Source organism: Oncorhynchus gorbuscha, unplaced genomic scaffold (genome assembly GCF_021184085.1).
Source record: "Oncorhynchus gorbuscha isolate QuinsamMale2020 ecotype Even-year unplaced genomic scaffold, OgorEven_v1.0 Un_scaffold_2392, whole genome shotgun sequence".
In the NCBI taxonomy this organism is placed as follows: Eukaryota; Metazoa; Chordata; class Actinopteri; order Salmoniformes; family Salmonidae; genus Oncorhynchus; species Oncorhynchus gorbuscha.
In genome coordinates this window covers 15,001-25,000 of record NW_025746917.1, presented here as the reverse complement: position 1 = coordinate 25,000, position 10,000 = coordinate 15,001, and the positions used below count along the sequence as shown (strand labels likewise).

At 51.1% G+C, this 10,000-nt stretch overlaps 1 protein-coding gene across 2 annotated transcripts in view; it reads right to left on the bottom strand.

Annotated features, from left to right (window-relative positions):
- Positions 1 to 10,000, bottom strand: part of LOC124025729 (EH domain-binding protein 1-like) — a 45,431-nt gene that overhangs the window by 20,950 nt on the left and 14,481 nt on the right. The gene's annotated exons all lie outside the window — the stretch shown is intronic.

The window sequence follows — 10,000 nt, the reverse complement described above, 5'->3', positions numbered from 1 at the left end:
ATTTTGATCTGGTCTCATTTCTGCAACTCCCCAACTGGCTCGGGACGCGGAGGTCGAGTCATGACCCGACTAACCGCACTTCTTAAAGACCCGCCTGCTCACCCCGGAAGCCAGCCGCACCAATGTGCCGAACCAATGACCCTACCCTAACCAGGACGACGCTGGGCCAAACCCTCCCCTAACCAGGACGACGCTGGACCAAACCCTCCCCTAACCAGGACAACGATGGGCCAAACCCTCCCCTAACCAGGACAACGATGGGCCAAACCCTCCCCTAACCAGAACAACGATGGGCCAAACCCTCCCCTAACCAGAACAACGATGGGCCAAACCCTCCCTAACCAGAACAACGATGGGCCAAACCCTCCCCTAACCAGAACAACACTGGGCCAAACCCTCCCCTAACCAGAACAACACTGGACCAAACCCTCCCCTAACCAGAACAACGATGGGCCAAACCCTCCCCTAACCAGAACAACGATGGGCCAAACCCTCCCCTAACCAGGACAACGATGGGCCAAACCCTCCCCTAACCAGAACAACACTGGACCAAACCCTCCCCTAACCAGGACAACACTGGACCAAACCCTCCCCTAACCAGAACAACGATGGGCCAAACCCTCCCTAACCAGAACAACGATGGGCCAAACCCTCCCTAACCAGAACAACGATGGGCCAAACCCTCCCTAACCAGAACAACGATGGGCCAAACCCTCCCTAACCAGAACAACACTGGACCAAACCCTCCCTAACCAGAACAACACTGGACCAAACCCTCCCTAACCAGAACAACGATGGGCCAAACCCTCCCCTAACCAGAACAACGATGGGCCAAACCCTCCCTAACCAGAACAACGATGGGCCAAACCCTCCCTAACCAGAACAACACTGGACCAAACCCTCCCTAACCAGGACAACGCTGGACCAAACCCTCCCCTAACCAGGACAACGATGGGCCAAACCCTCCCTAACCAGGACAACGATGGGGCAATTGTGCGCTGCCCTATGGGACTCCCCATCACGGCCGGATGTGACACAGCCAGGGATCACGATGCAGTGCCTTAGACCGCTGCGCCACTTGGTAGGCCCCTAGTTACAGTTTTGACTTAAATCTGCTTGAAAATCTACGGCGAGACTTGAGAATGGTTGTCTAGCAACGATCAACAACCAACTTGACAGAGCTAGAAGAATTTAAAAAATAGAATCATGGGCAAATGTTGTACAACCCAGGCATGGAAAGCTCTTAGAGACTCACCCAGAAACACTCACAGCTCTTAGAGACTCACCCAGAAAGACTCACAGCTCTTAGAGACTCACCCAGAAACACTCACAGCTCTTAGACTCACCCAGAAAGACTCTCAGCTCTTAGAGACTCACCCAGAAACACTCACAGCTCTTAGAGACTCACCCAGAAACACTCACAGCTCTTAGAGACTCACCCAGAAAGACTCACAGCTCTTAGAGACTCTCCCAGAAAGACTCTCAGCTCTTAGAGACTCACCCAGAAACACTCACAGCTCTTAGAGACTCACCCAGAAAGACTCACAGCTCTTAGAGACTCTCCCAGAAAGACTCTCAGCTCTTAGAGACTCACCCAGAAACACTCACAGCTCTTAGAGACTCACCCAGAAAGACTCACAGCTCTTAGAGACTCTCCCAGAAAGACTCTCAGCTCTTAGAGACTCACCCAGAAACACTCACAGCTGTAACCGCTGCCAAAGGTGATTCTAACATGTATTGATGTAACCGCTGGGTGACTCTAACATGTATTGATGTAACCGCTGGGTGACTCTAACATGTATTGATGTAACCGCTGGGTGACTCTAACATGTATTGATGTAACCGCTGGGTGACTCTAACATGTATTGATGTAACCGCTGGGTGACTCTAACATGTATTGATGTAACCGCTGGGTGACTCTAACATGTATTGATGTGACCGCTGGGTGACTCTAACATGTATTGATGTAACCGCTGGGTGACTCTAACATGTATTGATGTAACCGCTGGGTGACTCTAACATGTATTGATGTAACCGCTGGGTGACTCTAACATGTATTGATGTAACCGCTGGGTGACTCTAACATGTATTGATGTAACCGCTGGGTGACTCTAACATGTATTGATGTAACCGCTGGGTGACTCTAACATGTATTGATGTGACCGCTGGGTGACTCTAACATGTATTGATGTAACCGCTGGGTGACTCTAACATGTATTGATGTAACCGCTGGGTGACTCTAACATGTATTGATGTAACCGCTGGGTGACTCTAACATGTATTGATGTAACCGCTGGGTGACTCTAACATGTATTGATGTGACCGCTGGGTGACTCTAACATGTATTGATGTAACGGTGTCAATAATGATGTCAATTAGATATTTCTGTTACTTCATTTTCAATACAATTGCAAACATTTCTAAAAACACATTTTCACCTTGTCATTATGGGATATTGTGTGTAGATGGGTGAGAAAAATATATATATATATTTAATCCACTTTGAATTCAGTTACTGTAATAACACAATGTGGAATAAGTCAAGGGGTATGAATACTTTCTGAAGGCTCTGTATATACACACAAACATAAACACGCACGCGCACACACACACACACACACACACACACACACACACACACACACACACACACACACACACACACACACACACACACACACACACACACACACACACACACACACACACACACACACACACACACACACACAGATGCAGAATAGAGCTCTCGGTATTGAAACATATTGCAACACAGAAGAAGTGTGGGTAACTCAGTCAGCAGGCGTAAGGGACAACAGTGTGTAACAGAGATGGCTTGGGTTGCATTTCAGTCATATCTCTGATTTCTGCCTGAGCACACTAGCAGATAACAGATCCACACACACGCACACGCACACACACACACGCACGCACGCACGCACGCACGCACGCACGGTAAAGATATATACATATATATGTGAGGGAGATAGTGATCTGGATTGAATAAGCTGTTTGGGAAGAGAGGGGTGTGACACTGAGTATACATACTGGAATATAACTATCAGATTAGAGAGAGAGATGGAGGGGGAGAGAGATGGAGGGGAGAGAGGGGCGTGACACTGAGTATACATACTGGAATATAACTATCAGATTAGAGAGAGAGATGGAGGGGGAGAGAGATGGAGGGGGAGAGAGATGGAGGGGGAGAGGTGGAGGGGAGAAATGGAGGGGGAGAGAGATGGAGGGAGAGAGATGGAGGGGGAGAGAGATGGAGGGGGAGAGAGGGGCGTGACACTGAGTATACATACTGGAATATAACTATCAGACTAGAGAGATGGAGGGGGAGAGAGATGGAGGGGGAGAGAGGGGCGTGACACTGAGTATACATACTGGAATATAACTATCAGACTAGAGAGATGGAGGGGGAGAGAGATGGAGGGGGAGAGAGGGGTGTGACACTGAGTATACATACTGGAATATAACTATCAGATTAGAGAGAGAGATGGAGGGGAGAGAGATGGAGGGGGGAGAGAGATGGAGGGGGAGAAATGGAGGGGGAGAGAGATGAGGGAGAGAGATGGAGGGGAGAGAGATGGAGGGGGAGAGAGGGGCGTGACACTGAGTATACATACTGGAATATAACTATCAGACTAGAGAGAGAGATGGAGGGGGAGAGAGATGGAGGGGAGAGAGATGGAGGGGGAGAGAGGGGCGTGACACTGAGTATACATACTGGAATATAACTATCAGACTAGAGAGAGAGATGGAGGGGGAGAGAGATGGAGGGGGAGAGAGATGGAGGGGGAGAGAGATGGAGGGGGAGAGAGATGGAGGGGGGAGAGAGGGGCGTGACACTGAGTATACATACTGGAATATAACTATCAGACTAGTGAGATGGAGGGGGAGAGAGATGGAGGGGGAGAGAGGGGCGTGACACTGAGTATACATACTGGAATAGAACTATCAGACTGGAGAGATGGAGGGGAGAGATTGAGGGGGAGAGGGGTGGAGGGGGAGAGATTGAGGGGAGAGGGGTGGAGGGGGAGAGAGATGGAGGGGGAGAGAGATGGAGGGGAGAGGTGGAGGGGGAGAAATGGAGATGGAGAGGGGTCGAGGGGGAGAGAGGGGTGTGACACTGAGTATACATACTGGAATATAACTATCAGACTAGAGAGATGGAGGGGGAGAGAGATGGAGGGGGAGAGAGATGGAGGGGGAGAGAGATGGAGGGGGAGAGAGATGGAGGGGGAGAGAGATGGAGGGGGAGAGAGATGGAGGGGGAGAGATGGAGGGGGAGAGAGGGGCGTGACACTGAGTATACATACTGGAATATAACTATCAGACTAGAGAGATGGAGGGGGAGAGAGATGGAGGGGGAGAGAGGGGCGTGACACTGAGTATACATACTGGAATATAACTATCAGATTAGAGAGAGAGATGGAGGGGAGAGAGATGGAGGGGGAGAGAGATGGAGGGGGAGAGAGATGGAGGGGAAGAGAGATGGAGGGGGAGAGAGATGGAGGGGGAGAGATGGAGGGGAGAGAGGGGCGTGACACTGAGTATACATACTGGAATATAACTATCAGACTAGAGAGAGAGATGGAGGGGGAGAGAGATGGAGGGGGAGAGAGATGGAGGGGAGAGAGATGGAGGGGAGAGAGATGGAGGGGGAGAGAGATGGAGGGGGAGAGAGATGGAGGGGGAGAGAGGGGCGTGACACTGAGTATACATACTGGAATATAACTATCAGACTAGAGAGATGGAGGGGGAGAGAGATGGAGGGGGAGAGAGATGGAGGGGGAGAGAGATGGAGGGGGAGAGAGATGGAGGGGGAGAGAGATGGAGGGGAGAGAGATGGAGGGGGAGAGAGGGGCGTGACACTGAGTATACATACTGGAATATAACTATCAGACTAGAGAGATGGAGGGGGAGAGAGATGGAGGGGGAGAGAGATGGAGGGGGAGAGAGATGGAGGGGGAGAGATGGAGGGGGAGAGAGGGGCGTGACACTGAGTATACATACTGGAATATAACTATCAGACTAGAGAGATGGAGGGGGAGAGAGATGGAGGGGGAGAGAGATGGAGGGGGAGAGAGATGGAGGGAGAGAGATGGAGGGGGAGAGAGATGGAGGGGGAGAGAGATGGAGGGGGAGAGAGATGGAGGGAGAGAGATGGAGGGGGAGAGGGGTGGAGGGGGAGAAATGGAGGGGGAGAGGTGGAGGGGGAGAAATGGAGGGGGAGAGGTGGAGGGGGAGAAATGGAGGGGGGAGAGGTGGAGGGGGAGAGGTGGAGGGGGAGAGATTGAAGGGGAGTGAGATGGAGGGGAGAGGTGGAGGGGGAGAAATGGAGATGGAGAGGGGTCGAGGGGGAGAGAGGGGTGTGACACTGAGTATGCATACTGGAATAAAACTATCAGACTAGAGAGAGAGATGGAGGGGAGAGAGATGGAGGGGGGAGAGAGATGGAGGGGGAGAGATGGAGGGGGAGAGAGGGGCGTGACACTGAGTATACATACTGGAATAAAACTATCAGACTGGAGAGATGGAGGGGGAGAGGTGGAGGGGGAGAGGTGGAGGGGGAGAGGTGGAGGGGGAAGGAGATGGGGGAGAGGTGGAGGGGGAAGGAGATGGGGGAGAGGTGGAGGGGGAAGGAGATGGGGGGAGAGGTAGAGAGATGGAGGGGAGAGAGGTGGAGGGGGAGAGATGAGGGGGAGAGAGGTGGAGGGGGAGAGATGAGGGGGAGAGAGGTGGAGGGGAGAGATGAGGGGGAGAGATGGAGGGGGAGAGATGAGGGGAGAGATGGAGGGGAGAGAGATGAGGGGGAGAGGTGGAGGGGGAGTGGTGGAGGAGGGATAAAGAGATGAGGGGGAGAGGTGGAGGAGGGATAAAGAGATGAGGGGGGAGGTGGAGGAGGGATAAAGAGATGAGGGGGAGAGAGATGGATGGGGAGAGGTGGAGGAGAGAGAAAGAGAGGGGGGGAGAGGTGGAGGAGGGATAAAGAGATGAGGGGGGGAGAGAGAGATGGATGGGGAGAGGTGGAGGAGAGAGAAAGAGAGGGGGGGAGATGGGTGGGGAGAGATGGATGGGGAGAGGTGGAGGAGAGAGAAAGAGAGGGGGGGGAGAGGTGGAGGAGGGATAAAGAGATGAGGGGGAGAGAGAGATGGATGGGGAGAGGTGGAGGAGGGATAAAAAGAGATGAGGGGGGAGAGAGAGATGGATGGGGAGAGGTGGAGGAGAGAGAAAGAGAGGGGGGGGGGGATGGGTGGGGAGAGGTGGAGAAGAGAGAAAGACAGAGATCCCTGATGGACGATGAAGACACACGCCTGGTCTGGCTGAGACCCTCTCCAGTCTAGCCAACACAGCACAGGATGGGCACAGCTGTACAAATTATGTTCTGATGTCGTTTGGCCTCTCTACCTCTCATCTCTTCATTCTCTCCTCTTTACCCGACCCTCTCCCTTCCGTCTTTCCTTCCGTCCTTCTCTCTTCCCTTCCCTCCTTCTCTCTTCCCTTCCCTCCTTCTCTCTTCCCTTCCCTCCTTCTCTCTTCCCTTCTCTCTTCCCTTCCCTCCTTCTCTTCCCTTCCCTCCTTCTCTCTTCCCTTCCCTCCTTCTCTCTTCCCTTCCCTCCTTCTCTCTTCCCTTCCCTCCTTCTTTCTTCCCTCCTTCTCTCTTCCCTTCCCTCCTTCTCTCTTCCCTTCCCTCCTTCTCTCTTCCCTTCCCTCCTTCTCTCTTCCCTTCCCTCCTTCTCTTCCCTTCTCTCTTCTCTTCCCTTCTTTCTTCCCTCCTTCTCTCTTCCCTTCTCTCTTCCCTTCCCTCCTTCTCTCTTCCCTTCCCTCCTTCTCTCTTCCCTTCCCTCCTTCTCTCTTCCCTTCCCTCCTTCTCTTCCCTTCTCTCTTCCCTTCCCTCCTTCCCTTCCCTCCTTCTCTTCCCTCCTCTCCTTCTCTCTTCCCTTCCCTCCTCTCTTCCCTTCCCTCCTTCTCTCTTCCCTTCCCTCCTTCCCTTCCCTCCTTCTCTTCCCTCCTTCTCTTCCCTCCTCTCCTTCTCTCTTCCCTTCCCTCCTCTCTTCCCTTCCCTCCTTCTCTCTTCCCTTCCCTCCTTCTCTCTTCCCTTCCCTCCTTCTCTCTTCCCTTCCCTCCTTCTCTCTTCCCACACACACACTCTCTCTCTCAGGGGTGTCCTGCCAGGGCTGAGCACTGGCAGGAGGCACTGGCAGGAGGGAGACCATTTCATGTGTGACCCTCTCTCTCCACACACTTATCAGAGTCGGGCAGAGAGCCTGGGTGTGACCCCCTCTCTCTCCACACACTTATCAGAGTCGGGCAGAGAGCCTGGGTGTGACCCTCTCTCTCTCTCCACACACTTATCAGAGTCGGGCAGAGAGCCTGGGTGTGACCCTCTCTCTCTCTCCACACACTTATCAGAGTCGGGCAGAGAGCCTGGGTGTGACCCTCTCTCTCCACACACTTATCAGAGTCGGGCAGAGAGCCTGGGTGTGACCCTCTCTCTCTCCACACACTTATCAGAGTCGGGCAGAGAGCCTGGGTGTGACCCTCTCTCTCCACACACTTATCAGGGTCGGGCAGAGAGCCTGGGTGTGACCCTCTCTCTCTCCACACACTTATCAGGGTCGGGCAGAGAGCCTGGGTGTGACCCTCTCTCTCCACACACTTATCAGGGTCGGGCAGAGAGCCTGGGTGTGACCCTCTCTCTCCACACACTTATCAGAGTCGGGCAGAGAGCCTGGGTGTGACCCTCTCTCTCCACACACTTATCAGGGTCGGGCAGAGAGCCTGGGTGTGACCCTCTCTCTCCACACACTTATCAGAGTCGGGCAGAGAGCCTGGTGTGACCCCTCTCTCCACACACTTATCAGAGTCGGGCAGAGAGCCTGGGTGTGACCCTCTCTCTCCACACACTTATCAGGGTCGGGCAGAGAGCCTGGGTGTGACCCTCTCTCTCCACACACTTATCAGGGTCGGGCAGAGAGCCTGGGTGTGACCCCCTCTCTCTCTCCACACACTTATCAGGGTCGGGCAGAGAGCCTGGGTGTGACCCTCTCTCTCTCTCCACACACTTATCAGGGTCGGGCAGAGAGCCTGGGTGTGACCCTCTCTCTCTCTCCACACACTTATCAGGGTCGGGCAGAGAGCCTGGGTGTGACCCTCTCTCTCTCTCCACACACTTATCAGAGTCGGGCAGAGAGCCTGGGTGAAGGCGTCCAAAACTTTGCCCGTCTCAGATGGCCAGGTACTCACACATACATAACAGGTACTCACACATACATAACAGGTACTCACACATACATAACAGGGAAACACACACACGGAGTGGGGGTCATTCAGTCAGCAGACGAGTAAGGGAAAACAGTGTGTAACAGAGATGGTTTGGATTACACACGCACACGCACACACGCACACGCACACACACACACACACACACACACACACACACACACACACACACACACACACACACACACACACACGGAGGAGGATGGAAGTGAGGACTGGAGAGATGACAGGGCTCTGGTATACCTATTATAATAATTAAGGGAACACTTAAACAACACAATGTAACTCCAAGTCAATCACAACTTCTGTGAAATCAAACTGTCCACTTAGGAAGCAACACTGATTGACAATAAATTTCACATGCTGTTGTGCAAATGGAATAGACAACAGGTGGAAATTATAGGCAATTAGCAAGACACCCCCAATAAAGGAGTGGTTCTGCAGGTGGTGACCACAGACCACTTCTCAGTTCCTATGCTTCCTGGCTGATGTTTTGGTCGCTTTTGAATGCTGGCGGTGTCTTACAAGTGGCTCAGGTAGTGCAGTGATATAGTGATATATATTAGTCTACCAGATATATATTAGTCTACCAGATATATATTAGTCTATCAGATATATATATTAGGGTAGCAGATATATATTGGGGTAGCAGATATATATTAGGGTAGAAGATATATATTAGGGTAGCAGATATATATTGGGGTAGCAGATATATATTGGGGTAGCAGATATATATTGGGGTAGGAGATATATATTGGGGTAGCAGATATATATTGGGGTAGTAGATATATATTGGGGTAGCAGATATATTAGGGTAGCAGATATATATTAGGGTAGCAGATATATATATTAGGGTAGAAGATATATATATTAGGGTAGCAGATATATATTGGGGTAGCAGATTTATATTGGGGTAGCAGATATATATTAGGGTAGCAGATATATATTGGGGTAGAAGATTTATATTGGGGTAGCAGATATATATTGGGGTAGCAGATATATATTGGGGTAGCAGATATATATTGGGGTAGGAGATATATATTGGGGTAGCAGATATATATTGGGGTAGTAGATATATATTAGGGTAGAAGATATATATTGGGGTAGCAGATATATATTGGGGTAGGAGATATATATTAGGGTAGCAGATATATATTGGGGTAGCAGATATATATTGGGGTAGGAGATATATATTGGGGTAGCAGATATATATTGGGGTAGTAGATATATATTAGGGTAGAAGATATATATTGGGGTAGCAGATATATATTGGGGTAGGAGATATATATTAGGGTAGCAGATATATATTGGGGTAGCAGATATATATTGGGGTAGGAGATATATATTGGGGTAGCAGAGATATATTGGGGTAGTAGATATATATTGGGGTAGCAGATATATATTGGGGTAGCAGATATATATTGGGGTAGCAGATATATATTAGTCTACCATATATATATTGGGGTAGTAGATATATATTAGGGTAGCAGATATATATTAGGGTAGCACCTCTTGAAACAGGCGGTTTATCAACAAGTAGCGTCTGTCCCACATGGCACCCTATTCCCTAGGTAGTGCACTGGTTCTAGGTAGTTCTGACCACAGCCCTGGGTCTTTGTGCTCTGCACTACTTAGGGGACGGAGCCATTTGCAACGCAGCCGTAGAGCGAAGCATCACAACAACCTCTCTCCCTTCATCAGGACCGTC